At 44.4% G+C, this 19,720-nt stretch overlaps 1 protein-coding gene and 1 long non-coding RNA gene across 3 annotated transcripts in view; one reads left to right on the top strand and one right to left on the bottom strand.

Moving 5' to 3' along the window:
• LOC110521998 (protein eva-1 homolog A) overlaps positions 1–19,720 on the bottom strand; it is a 160,696-nt gene that overhangs the window by 40,761 nt on the left and 100,215 nt on the right. The window lies entirely within an intron of this gene.
• LOC110521999 (uncharacterized) lies at positions 1,766–2,918 on the top strand. The gene is made up of 2 exons (XR_002473249.3): positions 1,766–2,208; positions 2,344–2,918. It is a non-coding gene; the product is annotated as an uncharacterized LOC110521999 (long non-coding RNA).

Here is a 19,720-nt window from a genome sequence, read left to right as displayed (position 1 = left end):
CTTTGTGTATTAGAAATAGCTCCGTTTTGTACATCACATTTGGCTACCAAAAAAAACCAAATTCAGTCCTCAAAACGCGAACTTTCCAAATTAACTCCATAATATCGACTGAAAACATGGCAAACGTTGTTTAGAATCAATCCTCAAGGTGTTTTTCACATATCTCTTCGATGATATATCGTTCGTGGAAGCATGGTTTCTCCTCTCAATCAAATGGAAAAATACTTGGACCTGGCTTTGCGCACCAATTTTGACGCAGGACACCAGGCGGACACTTGGAAAATGTAGTCTCTTATGGTCAATCTTCCAATGATATGCCTACAAATACGTCACAATGCTGCCGACATCTTGGGGAAACGGCAGAACGTCTAAGCTTATTCCTGTCGCATTCACAGCCATATAAGGAGACATTAGAAAACAGAGCTTCAGAAATTCTGCTCATTTCCCGTTTGACGTGTCATCTTGGTTTCGCCTGTAGAATGAGTTCTGGGGCACTTACAGACAATATCTTTGCAGATTCTGAAACTTCAGAGTGTTTTCTTTCCAAAACTGTCAATAATATGCATAGTCGAGCCTCTTTTCGTGACAAAATATTGCGCTTAAAACGGGAACGTTTTTTATCCAAAAATGAAATAGCGCCCCTATAGATCCAACATTAAGCATCGAATACATTGCAAATTGGGGGATTTTCACACCAACAGTGGCCGGGCTGTGAAGAGTCTATTATCCTGCTAATAGGAAACATTGTTTGCCTGATGGGCTAGACCTGCTACAGACCTACAGTACTACAGTACACTAGTGAAAAGCAAGTTTTCAAAATGCCTTCAACTGTCCATCACTACTGTAAATAAATAATAAATAAGTAAATAAATTGTTTACATTCTTTATTGTAACCACAGTCACAAATAATTTTTAACTACCTTTCCAATTACTTTTATAGTTTGTGATTTACATATGTGCGCTTTTCATGTCATTTGTAGTCAGTAATATGCTACAGTCCAGTTACAGCCTCTTCTGATCAAGTAGAATCCAAAAAAATAAATGTATTTTTTTGGGGTGTGCGTGCAGGGCAGAGGAATAGAAAATCTTACACTATTGTTCAGGAGGAACAGAAATTTGCCTTATCAATTGAATCCTACAGACGAAGAACCACATATGTGACATTTAAATAAATAAATGAAAGAGATATACACGAAAAATCATTATTGGACACCCCTTTTCTATAGTGAACCGGTTTCACAAGCTTTCCACGCGCTAATTAACAAACATTTTAAATGTAAAGATAGGCTCTCGTAGAATAACCGTTTATGTGCACCACTCAGAATGGACGGACAAGCGCACAACGTTTCCGTTGCTAATGAAAATCGCCGAAATGTGGGAAAGAAACGTTAAAAAAAACTAAAAGAATGGAAAGACAGGCAAAGGAAGATCTTACGGGATGCAGGGAAAACCCTATACAAATCGTAAGGGTCAAGAAAAAAACTGTCCAAAAGAGGAATGTAGAAGAACCGTATATCAAACAATCAAGCTACCTAGCTATAGAGTACAGTAACTAACATGTATGGTCTGGGTTGTCTCATTTGTAACTATAGAGAAAATATATTAGCTAAAGTTCGTTGGCTACTAACTTATACATTATCGTTACAAATGTTATTGCTAGATTATAGAAGAAACATAGCTAGCTACTTTTTCTCCATCCACCGGTTGATTCGACATGGCTACAGTAGCTAGCTAGTTATATGTAACGTTACACTGTATCCTGCAGGGATTGCACACCGAGGGTCCATTGAGGTGGCAAGCTGCATATTGAAGTGGGTGAAGACAAAATTAACGCCACTCACCAAACCAGAGGTGTGCAAGTTGATCATCTTCAGTGACAGATGAGGGGGCAGAATAACAACTGGCGGATGCTCAATCTGATGTCGATGCTCATCTCTTTGGGTTACCTTACCCAAGTTGAGCAGAAGTCCATGGTCTCTGGTCATTCTTTTCTTCCTTGTGATCGATCTTTTGCCACCATCGAGAAGAGGCGCAAAGTGTCAGTCCTTCATACACCTGATGATGTTTCAAAGATGACACTTGAAGCACAACCAGCAAAACCATTCGAGGTGATGATGCAATGTGAAGACTTCAGGCACCTCCCAGATTCTGTCCTCAAGCGACCAGCTGGACTACAGATCACCTCAGTGAGGTGGTTAAAAGTCACAGGTATTGCACAGAGAATAGTTTACTAACATCCCATCAACATGCAACATGTTGTTCTAACAATAAAATATCCTAATGCTTGACTGTGAAAGTTGTTATTGATGTCAGGAACTTAAAATGTTTCTGTTCTAATTTCAGTTGAGGATCCTTGGAATCTGTACGCCAAACAGAGCCACAGTCTATTTGAGGGATGGAAGTCGTGGCTGATCTCCAAACCAAAACAAGGAGCTACACCTCAACCTCCCTATTTTGCAAACCACTACCCTGGAGCATATGAGAGTCCTCTGCCCATCAAAAAAAAACAAGTACCAAGATCTGATGACCATGCTCAACTACTTGCCAGCTGCTGCACACTCTATTTATACATCACTGCAGAGTGAATCATTTGCTGTTAAACCAAGCTACATAATGAACCGTTTTTTTTCTGTGAGTTTATGATCCCCTGAACCTGTATAGTATGTTGAATCTGAATACATTTCAGAAGACATGTCAGCCCTATTGTAGGAAATTCTATGTATAGTAGGTGTTTTCTATGTGAATCAATTTGTGTATGATTTGAACCAGCACAATATATTGAATTAATTTAATTTTAAGATGTTGTTCCTAGTGTAGAAAATGTTATGAACAATGTGTTCTGTTGAGAATTATTTTGTGTGATCATTTGAACCTTTTTTTAAAAATCTGAATGAATTAAAAACAAATAAGTCATCACATACAGTATGTGAGTATTCATTTGATCTTGATTCCCTTTTTTTATACAGTACGTCTCTCTGTCACCACATTTAGCATGAACTCTAAGCAGTTAATACTCATTTACTGCTGTCACCTCAGTGCAGAAGGACATTTCTTGCCTTTAGCATGGGTTTAACGCAATTCAAAACTTAATTGCTGACCATAGTGTTAAATGCAAAGAGAATGGTTCTCTGAACGTTTTGTAATGTTGACCTTAGGGACCTGCATAATGGACATGCATATTGGCACATCACATTGATCCATATTTGATATTTACAAGTTGTGCTTGTTTTGATTGAATTCATTTAATTGTATTCTATTTTGTAGTTATTCTATGGTATGTTCACATTGAGGGCTTCATTTTAAATGACTCAACTTTTAAGAAAAGTCAGTGTTAAAGTTGATAGACCACCTTGAAATGAACCTCCATACAAATGAATTAACTGCATATTGCATTTAAGTTATTTACATGAAGGGCATCTGTACTTGAAAGTACTTAAAACATCATATCAGGTGTTAAAAAAGGACATCTTACAAGAGTCATGCAAAATGTCACATATACTGTTCTTCCACAAACTGAAATCATCACTGGAGATATACTGTTCTTCCACATTCTAAAAATTAAAACGGCAATAAAAAAAGTATTTTTTGAAATAACAAAAAAAAAATTGTTGTTGGAAAATATGGGTATGGTGAATTATATGTCAACCATAAAACACCTAATGTGGTACACACAATTAATAATATAAAAATAACTGATTATCTTCAAACGGAAAAATTGTCACATATATGGTTCTTTGTCTGTAGGATTCAATTCATAAACCATGTGCCATCAAAAATCTCTTCCCAACTATTTTGCAATCTGTATGGCTCTCCTCCAATAATTACATTTGGAGGATTGGATGATTCTAAATTAATATCTAAGGGTCATTTTTAGTTAGGGCAAATCTGATCTGTGAGAATATCTAAGTGGCTTTTATATAGAAATAAAATAATTAATACTAAATCGCTTTGTTTAAAAAGCAACAACATTTTGGAGATTATTTAGTTTTCAAATAACCGAAAGTGAGTGATTCTTGAACATGAGGTGAGACATTCTTACTCATTTGTAAATAATTTGTTTATCTTCATTAGACTACTTTGTTCCAATATTTCTGTCATTCAGTGATATTTATTCCCATAGTTATTTGTTATGAATCCATAGGCTATATGACTGAGTCACTCAGCTTGATGTAGGTAACGAGGCTATATGACTGAGTCACTCAGCTTCATGTAGGTGCCGAGGCTATATGACTGAGTCACTCAGCTTCATGTAGGTGCCGAGGCTATATGACTGAGTCACTCAGCTTGATGTAGGTAACGAGGCTATATGACTGAGTCACTCAGCTTCATGTAGGTGCCGAGGCTATATGACTGAGTCACTCAGCTTCATGTAGGTGCCGAGGCTATATGACTGAGTCACTCAGCTTGATGTAGGTGCCGAGGCTATATGACTGAGTCACTCAGCTTGATGTAGGTGCCGAGGCTATATGACTGAGTCACTCAGCTTCATGTAGGTGCCGAGGCTATATGACTGAGTCACTCAGCTTCATGTAGGTGCCGAGGTTATATGACTGAGTCACTCAGCTTGATGTAGGTGCCGAGGCTATATGACTGAGTCACTCAGCTTCATGTAGGTGCCGAGGCTATATGACTGCACCATCAACTTGATTATTTAGCTGACATCACTTGCTTATATTCATTCAACACATATATAATGGAATATAATCCAACATTTTAGTTTCGCTTAGAATAAAAACCTTAGTGTATTAAAGGTTTTTAGTATTACTTACTTAAACAACAGTTTTAGTAAGTAATCCTGACGAGTAGAAACAAACAGGGTGCAGGACAGAGGAATAGCAATTCTTACACTATTGTTCTAAATTCAATCACCTTCTTCATCCTCATCATTCAGTTAATTGAAATTCAATTTTGAAGTAGTGCACAATTATCAGTTTCCAACATTTCAATGTTCCATTCACTGTCAGTTAGAGACACATTAGCGTCTTGGGTCCCAAAAGCTATTCAGTGCTCTAACGGCCCCTTGCACTGGTCTGGAGCAATGAAGCAGTGACGCAAGGCTTGGTTCAACTGTCACACACACCATGAGAACCCAAAATATCATGTTTGTAAACCATGTAACTGGAAACAAACACTGCATAGCCTCACAACATGGTTAAAACAATCATGTTAAATATCATGGATGGTCAGTCCTTGCATCCAAAACTGTGTCTATTAGTGTGAGAATGGTTACGTTTCTCTCCAGATCCATCCCTCAGCTTTTTTCCCCAAAACAGAGACGGGGCAACGATGTTGTTATTGTTTCATCTGTGGATTTGCCCTTTTTAAACAGCTGCATATTATCAAGATGTCAAAGTGTCACCAACAAAAAGGTAAACAATAGGCCTATAGCAAATGCAGCATATATCATTCATTTTTTACATGTTAATTGCACTTCTCAGTAGTGCTCAAAGCATGCCATTCCATGAGCGCAGAATCAGAGCCCAATCAGTCCTCCATGACAACAAAATCATAAACAACAGAGTAGGGCTGGCTAATAAATCCTTAGTTCTGGGGTTAAACAGTTTGGCTAATCTATACTTCCATATTTCCAAATCCTATTTTTGAAGATCAATGTTGGACAGGTAACTAGTAACTGTTACGGATGGCATTTAGAAAGTAACCGAAAGCTGATAATACAGTTTTGACTGTTGGAAAAAGGGAGCTGCACTGAGAGAGAGAAAGACAGACAGAGAGAGGCAGGGAGAGAGAGACACAGAGAGAGCGAGATAGAGAAAGAGAGCAAGATCGAGACCAAAGCTGATTGTCATGATGTGCCTCTCTCTCTCATGAACCTCTAGATCCTAATCAGGGTTAATACTATCCATCACAGTAGGGTCAGATGCTGTATCTAACGAGTATAATATAGTATAATATACTATATAGTATCTGTTGGGATCTGCTTCTCCTCAACACTTCTTTGAGTCATCAATGACAAGCAGATGCTAGAGTGTGTTCATGTTGTTGCTTGTTTTGGGCTTGTTTTGTTGTTTACCCCGTGGCAGTAAAGGTTGGGACTTCGGTATGGAGTACTGACCCTAAATCAGTTATTTTATTGAGCATTAGAGGGGATGGGAGACTGAAACAAAATACATCCCTCAAAGAGGTCTAACAACAACACTTTCTCAGTATGTTGAACCTGTAGGAATAGATAAAAAATGTGGACCAGTCAAATTGCAGTGTCTATGGAGGGGATTTGTCCCTTCTAGTAGTTCTATTTCTATGGCTCGGCCTATGTAAAGTATGCATTGACAGCTATCCATGGGTTTATTCATTAGAACACTGTAGTAAAACGTTTTTTTTCCAGTAGAAAATGAAAACAAGCATTTCTTATTGGACGAGTCCTGGTAGTCCCTCCCTGTTTCAGTCTATATTGTTCTATTTGGTGCCTAATGAACACGACCCAGATGTCCCTCTCCAAACCGACATCAACCATCTGATAATACTGTAGACAACTCGAGAGCCAAACTAGCGGCTGCAGCAATTTAATGCTCCGTTCGGTACACCCTGAAGTTGTAAACTGCGCAGGCATCATTAAGGTTGTCTGCTAATTTTCAAAATATGACATGTGGGAGCAATAAACCGGCTATAGCGACGCAACACAAAACACGTTTACTGTGTGTACAGTGTGTCTTTAAATCCATCTGCAACAACCCAAAACTTCCTTACATCGAAAATTCATCTCACAACTACCAAAAAATACAGTCAAATCAACACACACTCTTGACTCTAGCCTATTCTTAATTCCTTCATTAAAAGATAACAACCCCCCCCCCACACACACACGTTATTGAAAGTCTGAGAGGAGAATAAGTTGTATTAGATTGTTACGAGATGTGTGGGAGCTTTTGTCAACATTATTGACATGAAAGGGACCATGCAATGTCTCCAGAGCAATACACAAGGATTCGAATGCAAAGTAATTAAAGGTGGCTTTGAAATTACAATGCAAGTCACAGCTCAAGTAGCATCTCTCTCTCCCTTTCCCTCTTCATCCTGTTCCACATGTTTCTGGGCACACAGTGATCCCTCGCTACTCAGAAAAAAAGGAGTTTAATGAGGGAGGGAGAGGAGAGCCAGTAAAAATACACCATATGCTTCGTGCCAGGGCCAATCAGACATACAGCAGGCTGAGCCCTATAGACTCTGTCACTGGGTTTGACCTCAATGTGCATACAAATACATGTGCTGCTGCACAGTGGCATGCTGACAGGGACACACGCAAACAACCTGAGATGGACCACACACCCACGCTGACTCATATGGAAAAACCTACTCATGACATCGTGACATGCATTCCCACACGCACATACACGGAGAAACAAAAACACACATGCAAACATACAGGGGCAGTCTCTACTAGAACACAGGGTTGTTCTCTCCTTTCCCTGTGGTGCAGCGCTCTGGTCTAATTAGAACCTAGATCGGTGGGCCAAAGGCAGGAGCGTGCCAAAGAGCCAGCTTCACACACAAACACCACACGTACTCAAGCAGGCAGGCACGCACACGGCTACAGTATACCCCCACCCTGAACACGAGATCCCAGGACTAGGAGATGTGAGCAGACTGCCAAAGAAACACTTCAAGGGCTTTATCCACCAATACCCTTAAAAACACTCCTTGCCACGCAGCCACATTTATTTTCTCGCTTGTGACCCCAGGTTCCTCCCAAACAGGCCCTTCGGAAGCACACTGCATCTCAGTGTGTGCATGTGTGTGTGTGTCCGTAACCGGTGTGAGTGTTCGTAGCTGGTGCGTGTATACAGTATCAAATCAAAGTTTATTTGTCACGTGCGCCGAATACAACAGATGTAGAACTTAGTAAAATGCTTACTTACAGGCTCTAACCAATAGTGCAGAAAAGGTATTAGGTGAACAATAGGTAAGTAAAGAAATAAAACAACAGTAAAAAGACAGGCTATATACAGTAGCGAGGCTATATACAGTAGCGAGGCTACATACAGACACCGGTTAGTCAGGCTGATTGAGGTAGTATGTACATGTAGATATGGATAAAGTGACTATGCATATATGATGAACAGAGAGTAGCAGTAGCATAAATAGGGGTTGGTGGGTGGCGGGACACAGTGCAGATAGCCTGGTTAGCCAATGTGCCAGAGCACTGGTTGGTCGGGCCAATTGTGTGTGTGTGAGTGTGTCTGTAACTGATGTGCGTGTTCGTAGCTTGTGCGTGTGTACATTGTGTGTGTGTGTGTCTGTAACTGGTGTGCGTGCTCGTAGCTGGTGCGTGTGTACAGTGCCTTGCGAAAGTATTCGGCCCCCTTGAACTTTGCGACCTTTTGCCACATTTCAGGCTTCAAACATAAAGATATAAAACTGTATTTTTTTGTGAAGAATCAACAACAAGTGGGACACAATCATGAAGTGGAACGACATTTATTGGATATTTCAAACTTTAACGAATCAAAAACTGAAAAATTGGGCGTGCAAATTTATTCAGCCCCTTTACTTTCAGTGCAGCAAACTCTCTCCAGAAGTTCAGTGAGGATCTCTGAATGATCCAATGTTGACCTAAATGACTAATGATGATAAATACAATCCACCTGTGTGTAATCAAGTCTCCGTATAAATGCACCTGCACTGTGATAGTCTCAGAGGTCCGTTAAAAGCGCAGAGAGCATCATGAAGAACAAGGAACACACCAGGCAGGTCCGAGATACTTTTGTGAAGAAGTTTAAAGCCGGATTTGGATACAAAAAGATTTCCCAAGCTTTAAACATCCCAAGGAGCACTGTGCAAGCGATAATATTGAAATGGAAGGAGTATCAGACCACTGCAAATCTACCAAGACCTGGCCATCCCTCTAAACTTTCAGCTCATACAAGGAGAAGACTGATCAGAGATGCAGCCAAGAGGCCCATGATCACTCTGGATGAACTGCAGAGATCTACAGCTGAGGTGGGAGACTCTGTCCATAGGACAACAATCAGTCGTATATTGCACAAATCTGGCCTTTATGGAAGAGTGGCAAGAAGAAAGCCATTTCTTAAAGATATCCATAAAAAGTGTCGTTTAAAGTTTGCCACAAGCCACCTGGGAGACACACCAAACATGTGGAAGAAGGTGCTCTGGTCAGATGAAACCAAAATTGAACTTTTTGGCAACAATGCAAAACGTTATGTTTGGCGTAAAAGCAACACAGCTGAACACACCATCCCCACTGTAAAACATGGTGGTGGCAGCATCATGGTTTGGGCCTGCTTTTCTTCAGCAGGGACAGGGAAGTTGGTTAAAATTGATGGGAAGATGGATGGAGCCAAATACAGGACCATTCTGGAAGAAAACCTGATGGAGTCTGCAAAAGACCTGAGACTGGGACGGAGATTTGTCTTCTAACAAGACAATGATCCAAAACATAAAGCAAAATCTACAATGGAATGGTTCAAAATTAAACATATCCAGGTGTTAGAATGGCAAAGTCCAGACCTGAATCCAATCGAGAATCTGTGGAAAGAACTGAAAACTGCTGTTCACAAATGCTCTCCATCCAACCTCACTGAGCTCGAGCTGTTTTGCAAGGAGGAATGGGAAAAAATTTCAGTCTCTCGATGTGCAAAACTGATAGAGACATACCCCAAGCGACTTACAGCTGTAATCGCAGCAAAAGGTGGCGCTACAAAGTATTAACTTAAGGGGGCTGAATAATTTTGCACGCCCAATTTTTTAGTTTTTGATTTGTTAAAAAAGATTGAAATATCCAATAAATGTCGTTCTACTTCATGATTGTGTCCCACTTGTTGTTGATTCTTCACAAAAAAAGTACAGTTTTATATCTTTATGTTTGAAGCCTGAAATGTGGCAAAAGGTCGCAAAGTTCAAGGGGGCCGAATACTTTCGCAAGGCACTGTAACTGGTGTGTGTGTTTGTAGCTGGTGCGTGTGTACAGTGTGTGTGTGTGTAACTGGTGTGTGTGTTCGTGGCTGCTGCGTGTGTACAGTATGTGTGTGTGTAACTGATGTGCGTGTTCGTAGCTGGTGCGTGTGTACAGTATGCGTGTGTGTGTGTCTAACTGGTGTGCGTGTTCGTAGCTGGTGCGTGTGTACAGTATGTGTGAGTGTGTGTGTCTGTAACTGGTGTGCGTGTTCGTAGCTGGTGCGTGTGTACAGTATGTGTGTGTGTGTGTGTCTAACTGGTGTGCGTGTTCATAGCTGGTGCGTGTGTACAGTATGTGTGAGTGTGTGTGTCTAACTGGTGTGCGTGTTCGTAGCTTGTGCGTGTGTACAGTGTGTGTGTGTGTGTGTCTGTAACTGGTGTGCGTGTTCGTAGCTGGTGCGTGTGTACAGTATGTGTGTGTGTGTGTGTGTCTGTAACTGGTGTGCGTGTTCGTAGCTGGTGTGTGTGTCTGTAACTGGTGTGCGTGTTCGTAGCTGGTGCATGTGTACAGTATGTGTGTGTGTGTGTCTAACTGATGTGCGTGTTCGTAGCTGGTGCGTGTGTACAGTATGTGTGTATGTGTGTCTAACTGGTGTGCGTGTTCGTAGCTGGTGCGTATGTACAGTGTGTATGTGTGTGTGCGTCTAACTGGTGTGCGTGTTCGTAGCTGGTGCATGTGTACAGTGTGTGTGTGTGTGTGTGTGTGTGTGTGTGGGTGTAACTGGTGTGCGTGTTCGTAGCTGGTGCGTGTGTACAGTATGTGTGTGTGTGTGTAACTGGTGTGCGTGTTTGTAGCTGGTGCGTGTGTACAGTATGTGTGTGTGTGTCTGTAACTGGTGTGCGTGTTCGTAGCTGGTGCGTGTGTACAGTATGTGTGTGTGTGTGTGTAACTGGTGTGTGTGTGTGTGTTCATAGCTGCTGCGTGTGTACAGTGTGTGTGTGTGTGTCTAACTGGTGTGCGTGTTCGTAGCTGGTGTGTGTGTACAGTATGTGTGTGTGTCTGTAACTGGTGTGCGTGTTCGTAGCTGGTGCGTGTGTACAGTGTGTGTGTGTGTGTGTAACTGGTGTGTGTGTGTCTAACTGGTGTGCGTGTTCGTAGCTGGTGCGTGTGTACAGTGTGTGTGTGTCTAACTGGTGTGCGTGTTCGTAGCTGGTGCGTGTGTACAGTGTGTGTGTGTGTGTAACTGGAGTGTGTGTGTCTAACTGGTGTGCGTGTTCGTAGCTGGTGCGTGTGTACAGTATGTGTGTGTGTGTCTGTAACTGATGTGCGTGTTCGTAGCTGGTGCGTGTGTACAGTATATGTGTATGTGTGTCTAACTGGTGTGCGTGTTCGTAGCTGGTGCGTGTGTACAGTGTGTGTGTGTGTGTGTGTGTGGGTGTAACTGGTGTGCGTGTTCGTAGCTGGTGCGTGTGTACAGTATGTGTGTGTGTGTGTGTGTAACTGGTGTGCGTGTTCGTAGCTGGTGCGTGTGTACAGTATGTGTGTGTGTGTCTGTAACTGGTGTGCGTGTTCGTAGCTGGTGCGTGTGTACAGTATGTGTGTGTGTGTGTCTGTAACTGGTGTGCGTTTTCGTAGCTTGTGCGTGTGTACAGTGTGTGTGTGTGTGTAACTGGTGTGTGTGTGTGTTCGTAGCTGCTGCGTGTGTACAGTGTGTGTGTGTGTGTGTGTCTGTAACTGGTGTGCGTGTTCGTAGCTGGTGTGTGTGTACAGTATGTGTGTGTGTGTCTGTAACTGGTGTGCGTGTGTACAGTGTGTGTGTGTGTAACTGGTGTGTGTGTGTGTTCGTAGCTGCTGCGTGTGTACAGTGTGTGTGTGTCTGTAACTGGTGTGCGTGTTCGTAGCTGGTGCATGTGTACAGTATGTGTGTGTGTGTGTGTCTGTAACTGGTGTGCGTGTTCGTAGCTGGTGCGTGTGTACAGTGTGTGTGTGTGTGTGTAACTGGTGTACGTGTTCGTAGCTGGTGCGTGTGTACAGTATGTGTGTGTGTGTGTCTGTAAGTGGTGTACGTGTTCGTAGCTCGTGCGTGTGTACAGTATGTGTGTGTGTGTCTGTAACTGGTGTGCGTGTTCGTAGCTGGTGCGTGTGTGTGTGTCTGTAACTGGGGTGCGTGTGTACAGTATGTGTGTTTATATGTGCTCACCTGTGTGTGTGTGTGTGTGTGTATCTTCGCGTATGTGTGTGTGCATATGCATATGTGTCCGTGTGTGTAGCCGGTGTGTAGTAGATCTTACCGCATTCCCACACAGTACACACACACACCCAGACGACCTGTAAAGCGGATAGTGTGGGCTTAGGGAGAGCACCTCGCTAGGAGATATACGACCTCCACAGGAGATATACGACCTTCACCATAAAAGCTGCAGATACTCAAATCTCCATTCTATAACTCACTGTGGACAATAACAAAGACGAGAAAAAACAGGAAGTAGTATGAAGAATGTGCCTTACAGTCAATTATAAACTGGGTAGTTTGGATACTGGATGCTGATTGGCTAGAACAACATTTAGCCGTGTGTATGTGAGACCGTATACCATGACTATGACGTTTAGCCTTTTCACCTCGATAAAATGGCTACATCAACAATAGTTCGACAAGCCAATGTAGAAAAGAACGAGGGTGCCCAGTCAGGGGCCCGCAGCAACGAGGGTGTCCAGTCAGGGGCCCGCAGCAACGAGGGTACCCAGTCAGGGGCCCGCAGCAACGAGGGTGCCCAGTCAGGGGCCCGCAGCAACGAGGGTGCCCAGTCAGGGGCCCGCAGCAACGAGGGTGCCCAGTCAGGGGCCCGCAGCAACGAGGGTGCCCAGTCAGGGGCCCGCAGCAACGAGGGTGCCCAGTCCGGGGCCCGCAACAACGAGGGTGCCCCGCAACAAGGGTCCCCATTCCGGGGGAGGCGGTGAGGTCCCCCCCCACCAGAGGGGCCACCAAAGCGGAGTGAGCCAGAGGTGGAGCGGGGTCTACGTCCCGCACCTGAGCCGCCACCGCGGATGGATGCCCACCAAGACCCTCGCCTATAGGTTCAGGTTTTGCGGCCGGAGTCCGGACCTTTGGGGGAGGGGGGGGGTACTGTCACGCCCTGACCGTAGAGAGCCTTTTAATGTCTCTATTTTGTTAGGCCAGGGTGTGATTTGGGGTGGGCATTCTATGTTTCGTTTTCTATGATTTGGTGTTTCTATGTTTGGCCGGGTATGGTTCTCAATCAGGGACAGCCGTCTATGGTTGTCTCTGATTGGGAACCATACTTAGGTAGCCCTTTTTCCCATCTGTCTTTGTGGGAAGTTGACTTTGTTTAGGGCACATAGCCTTTTTTTGGCCATGTACCGCACCCACTCTGGCCTTAATGCTTAAATAATCTACTGGCGAGTTGATGTAGTTGTGGGTGAACAGGGGATCTTTGGAAAGAGGCTGAGTTTAAAGGTGATCATAATGTATGGTATTCTGGGGGTAAGCAAGAGGTGGGAACACACTATAATGGAGGAAGTTCTGGAGAAAGTCTAGAGTACATGTGTGGTACGGCTAAGACACACAGTGAGGGTGGGAGCAGGGCTAGTGCTAGGAAGGAGTGGTCAAAGTATGGCTGAAATATATGGGTGACTTAAGGTAGTGGGGGATAAGGGTGGAGGACTAGGAATGGGGAGGAAGGACCCGTAGTAGGGAACTAGGAAAGAGCTACGAGGTTGGAGAGTTGAAGTATGGCCTCGATATGAAAGAAGGTAGTGGGGGTGAGGGTAAATGACTTACACTAGCAGTGGGGGTTGGGATGTAGGGGGTGGGGAGACAACCAGTACCCCAACATGAAGCAGCTGCTTGTTGCCATTAAAGAATGCCTGGAAGTTCCCGCCTTACACCAGCCACATCTGCTTTCCCTATCAGGAGAACCCCGAAATACTGCTGCTCTAGTGAGAGGATGAAACACTGCTGGAGATATGGAGATATGGAGATATATATATATATATATATATAGATATATATATATATATATATATATATATATATATGTGTGTGTGTGTGTGTGTGTGAGTGAGAGAGGTAAAGAGAGCAGGAGAGAAAAGAGGTGGAGAGTGAGAATGAATGGTGTAGAGGAGAGTGGGAATAAGCTTGCCTGGGAAAACTGTGAGTGAGGAGAGGAATGCAGCATGCTAAGTTTCAAAAACAGAGGGAGAGAAGAACAAAAAAAAAAAGAGTCAAATCAGCAATGGTAGGAGGGAGAGAGGGAGTAAAAGGAGGGAGGGAGCCAGGTTCCACACTCCAGACAGAGTGAATAAATCAATTTGTACCTTGAAAGGTACTGCTGAGAGGGATTGACAGAAAGAGACCGATCGTTCCAGACAGGTTGGAGTAATAAAGGGATGAAGGGATAAAAGGAGAGAAAAGCAGAGCACATTTCCTGTCATTGAGACAAGTGTTGATAGTGAGCTAGTATTTATGGATCTATACAACCTCCTTTATCAGCTGGCCAGACACACAGATCCCTGTAGATAAACAGACCCAATGTGTGTGTGTGTTTGTGTGGGAGGGAGGGAGGGAGGGAGGGAGAGACAGACCTATAAGAAACCTGGTATGAGGAGACGGACACACTGGTCAAGGTTACAGAGAGCTGGTTGTCCCATCCACCAAACTACCATGTGTGAAACAGGGAAGGGACTCAGGGGTATGCTAATGTGGTATAGAGCAGACCTAACTATATTAAATTAATCAAAAAAGGAAAATTTTACATTAGAACGAGAGCGAGAGAGAGAGAGAGAGGATTAAATGTATGTGTGTGTCACAATGTGTGTAAGAGAGATAGCATAATTCATCTTCCCTTTTTTCTACCATTGTGTGATACTGTCTGTTTATTTAAAAAAAGGATGTCCAGAACACTAATCAAAACAAATTAACACAGTACACACACACACAGTGGCCTAGACAGTTCCTGTGCCTAGACAGGTTAGACAGTGGCCTAGACAGTTCCTGTGCCTAGACAGGTTAGACAGTGGCCTAGACAGGTTAGACAGTGGCCTAGACAGGTTAGACAGTGGCCTAGACAGGTTAGACAGTGGCCTAGACAGGTTAGACAGTGGCCTAGACAGGTTAGACAGTGGCCTAGACAGGTTAGACAGTGGCCTAGACAGGTTAGACAGTGGCCTAGACAGGTTAGACAGTGGCCTAGACAGGTTAGACAGTGGCCTAGACAGGTTAGACAGTGGCCTAGACAGGTTAAAGGATATGGACTGCCCCTGCAAACCAGTGCTGCGGGGCACAGATACGCATAATTTCAAGGGAAACCTGGTTGACAGGAAGAGGGGAGAGGCTGTGGTACACACACACACACACGAACGCACGCACGCAGGCAGGCACAAACATACCCAAGGGGACCAATCTAGACACTTATATTTGACACTGTAGAAGCCACACCGCTATTTGAACTGCTCCATCGTCTGGTCTAACTGTCTGAACTGAACTGGCTGGTGGCTCGTAGTTTATGACCGTAAAAGTGTGCATGGGAGGTTGAGTGGTTGAGTTGTGTTCAAGCTGTGGTCAGGGTGATGGTGGGCCCACGCCGAGGCAGAGAATTCGCAAAATAAACACATTGAATTACAGGAGAAGTTCCGTGAGTGGTAAACACTAACCATGCACAGAGCATCAAGCCATGTTTAATTCAGTTTTATACAAGCACATCATGTAAATGTATCAAAACAGAAGTACATCCTTGCAAAAGTGCCTCTTCAATGTCTGCAGCGATGACAGAGAGACAGAGACAGAGAGAGACAGAGAGAGACACAGAGAGAGACAGAGAGAGAGAGAGAGAGACAGAGAGAGAGAGAGAGACAGAGAGAGACAGAGAGAGACAGAGAGAGACAGAGAGAGACAGAGAGAGACAGAGAGAGACAGAGAGAGACAGAGAGAGACAGAGAGACAGAGAGACAGAGACAGAGAGAGAGAGAGAGACAGACAGAGACAGACAGAGACAGACAGAGACAGACAGAGACAGACAGAGACAGACAGAGACAGACAGAGACAGACAGAGACAGACAGACAGAGACAGACAGACAGAGACAGACAGACAGACAGAGACAGACAGACAGAGACAGACAGAGACAGACAGAGACAGACAGACAGACAGACAGAGAGAGAGAGAGAGACACAGAGACAGAGACAGAGATCGAGAGAGATCGAGAGAGACAGACAGCCAGGCAGACAGCCAATCATCCATCCGTCCATCCATCCATCCATCTATCCAGATCAATCCATCCATCCAGACAGACAGTATCAGGCCACCACATCCCATGCCCGCTCTGTGGAGATAGAACGTAAAGCCAGCCTGGTCCAATAATGGAGCCAGTGGAGCCTGCTCTATAGACCAGCACCTCATTAGTGACCACACTGACCATCTATGGCCAAGGAGAGAGACCGCTCCCATGCCCTAACCTCGCTCTCTCTCTCCTCCCCCCTATCTGCTTTGTTCTCTATCGGTCTCTTTCATAATCCACAATCACATGCCAATCGTCATTCTCTCTCTCTCACCCAAACAACTCACGTCTGACCGGTCCTGCAAATAGGCACAGCCAACACATGCTATATGTAGTATTTTAGGATGTTAGCTGTCTCCCACAGCTGTTGGTAACTCTCGCTCATCTGTCAACACCATGTCTGCCCCTGGTTCGCTGTGGGAGTAATAATCCACTCACTCGCAGCCTGTAAATCTCCCCCTGAACACTTGTCCCTTCATGTCCCATAGGAATCCTCCCAGAGGTGTAGGCTGACGGATGACTTCACACCAGCATGGCTTCACCCCCAGAGAGGTCTCAGTGAGCCACACTGAGGTCTCAGTGAGCCACACTGAGGTCTCAGTGAGCCACACTGAGGTCTCAGTGAGCCACACTGAGGTCTCAGTGAGCCACACTGAGGTCTCAGTGAGCCACACTGAGGTCTCAGTGAGCCATACTGAGGTCTCAGTGAGCCATACTGAGCTCTAAGTAAGCAATAACATGAGCGATGTGATTTTGAGCCCTCAGTGAGAAACAAAGCATTATTCAATACGGAAACTTCAGTAAGAAGTAACAAGTGAGACAATAATGAGCTTTAAGTTGGCAACAACATCAGATATATAACTGCGCTGTCAGTGAGCAATAACAAGCATTATTTAAAAAAAAATGATATTATTATTTATAAACATTTAAAAATAAAATACCCCATATATGTTTTGACAAATATCTATTTTTAATATACAGTATTTTCCTTCTTAATGATTTTCTCCATCATCATCCCCCTAATTGCAGTAAACTAATGGACAACAACACGTAGGCTTCTACTTCCAGCTTATACATACTATATACATTTTACGGACAAAGTATATTTTACATTGGTTAACTTGTTTTTTGTTGTTATTTTTAGTCCCACCCTTCAGCTCCCCTCAACCCCTCCCATCTATCTCTGAACACCATCCAGTCCCACCCTTCAGCTCCCCTCAACCCCTCCCATCTATCCCTGAACACCATCCAGTCCCATCCTTCAGCTCCCCTCAACCCCTCCCATCTATCTCTGAACACCATCCAGTCCCATCCTTCAGCTCCCCTCAACCCCTACTATCTATCTCTGAACACCATCCAGTCCCATCCTTCAGCTCCATTCAACCCCTTGCATCTATCTCTGAACACCATCCAGTCCCACCCTTCAGGCCCATTCAACCCCTCCCATCTATCTCTCAAAACCATCCAGTCCCACCCTTCAGCTCCATTCAACCCCTCCCATCTATCTCTCAACACCATCCAGTCCCACCCTTCAGCTCCATTCAACCCCTTCCATCTATCTCTCAAAACCATCCAGTCCCACCCTTCAGCTCCATTCAACCCCTCCCATCTATCTCTCAACACCATCCAGTCCCACCCTTCAGCTCCATTCAACCCCTTCCATCTATCTCTCAACACCATCCAGTCCCACCCTTCAGCTCCATTCAACCCCTCCCATCTATCTCTCAACACCATCCAGTCCCATCCTTCAGCTCCATTCAACCCCTCCCATCTATCTCTCAACACCATCCAGTCCCACACTTCAGCTCCATTCAACCCCTCCCATCTATCTCTGAACACCATCCAGTCCCATCCTTCAGCTCCCCTCAACCCCTCCCATCTATCTCTGAACACCATCCAGTCCCATCCTTCAGCTCCATTCAACCCCTCCTATCTGTCTCTCAACACCATCAAGTCCCACCCTTCAGCTCCCCTCAACCCCTCCCATCTATCTCTGAACACCATCCAGTCCCATCCTTCAGCTCCCCTCAACCCCTCCCATCTATCTCTCAACACCATCCAGTCCCATCCTTCAGCTCCCCTCAACCCCTCCCATCTATCTCTGAACACCATCCAGTCCCACCCTTCAGCTCCCCTCAACCCCTCCCATCTATCTCTGAACACCATCCAGTCCCACCCTTCAGCTCCATTCAACCCCTCCCATCTATCTCTCAACACCATCCAGTCCCATCCTTCAGCTCCATTCAACCCCTCCCATCTATCTCTCAACACCATCCAGTCCCATCCTTCAGCTCCATTCAACCCCTCCCATCTATCTCTCAACACCATCCAGTCCCAACCGTCAGCTCCATTCAACCCCTCCCATCTATCTCTCAACACCATCCAGTCCCACCCTTCAGCTCCCCTCAACCCCTCCCATCTATCTCTCAACACCATCCAGTCCCATCCTTCAGCTCCATTCAACCCCTCCCATCTATCTCTCAACACCATCCAGTCCCATCCTTCAGCTCCATTCAACCCCTCCCATCTATCTCTCAACACCATCCAGTCCCACCCGTCAGCTCCATTCAACCCCTCCCATCTATCTCTCAACACCATCCAGTCCCACCCTTCAGCTCCCCTCAACCCCTCCCATCTATCTCTGAACACCATCCAGTCCCACCCTTCAGCTCCATTCAACCCCTCCCATCTATCTCTGAACACCATCCAGTCCCACCCTTCAGCTCCCCTCAACCCCTCCCATCTATCTCTCAACACCATCCAGTCCCATCCTTCAGCTCCATTCAACCCCTCCCATCTATCTCTCAACACCATCCAGTCCCATCCTTCAGCTCCATTCAACCCCTCCCATCTATCTCTCAACACCATCCAGTCCCACCCGTCAGCTCCATTCAACCCCTTCCATCTATCTCTCAACACTATCCAGTCCCACCCTTCAGCTCCATTCAACCCCTCCCATCCATCTCTCAACACCATCCAGTCCCATCCTTCAGCTCCATTCAACCCCTCCCATCCTTATTGGATTTCTATTTGCCATATATTTTTCAACTGTGCTGTGAATCTTCACAAAAGTCCTGAACCTTTCTTTTCTCATAGTATCTACAGATTGTAAATGAAAGATAACCTGTTTCGTTAAGAGTGTTATTATATTATTGATTGATTGACGACTTTTCAAATCACCCAGCAGTGCTATTGGCAGTTAGAAGTAACATGTGAGACAGTAGTGATTTAACTGAGCTCTAAACAAACATATTTAACTGAGCTTTAAGTTAGCAATAACATATTTAACAGAGCTCTCAGTAGGCATTAACATATATAACAGAGCTCTCAGTAGGCAATAACATACATAACTGAGCTCTCAGTAGGCAATAACATATTTAACTGAGCTCTCAGTAGGCAATAACATATATAACTGAGCTCTCAGTAGGCAATAACATATTTAACTGAGCTCTCAGTAGGCAATAACATATTTAACTGAGCTCTCAGTAGGCAATAACATATTTAACTGAGCTCTCAGTAGGCAATAACATATTTAACTGAGCTCTCAGTAGGCAATAA

The sequence above is a fragment of the Oncorhynchus mykiss genome, chromosome 4 (genome assembly GCF_057628025.1).
Source record: "Oncorhynchus mykiss isolate SJ-2025 chromosome 4, ASM5762802v1, whole genome shotgun sequence".
NCBI classification, from domain to species: Eukaryota; Metazoa; Chordata; class Actinopteri; order Salmoniformes; family Salmonidae; genus Oncorhynchus; species Oncorhynchus mykiss.
This window is presented reverse-complemented; position numbering and strand designations above follow the sequence as displayed.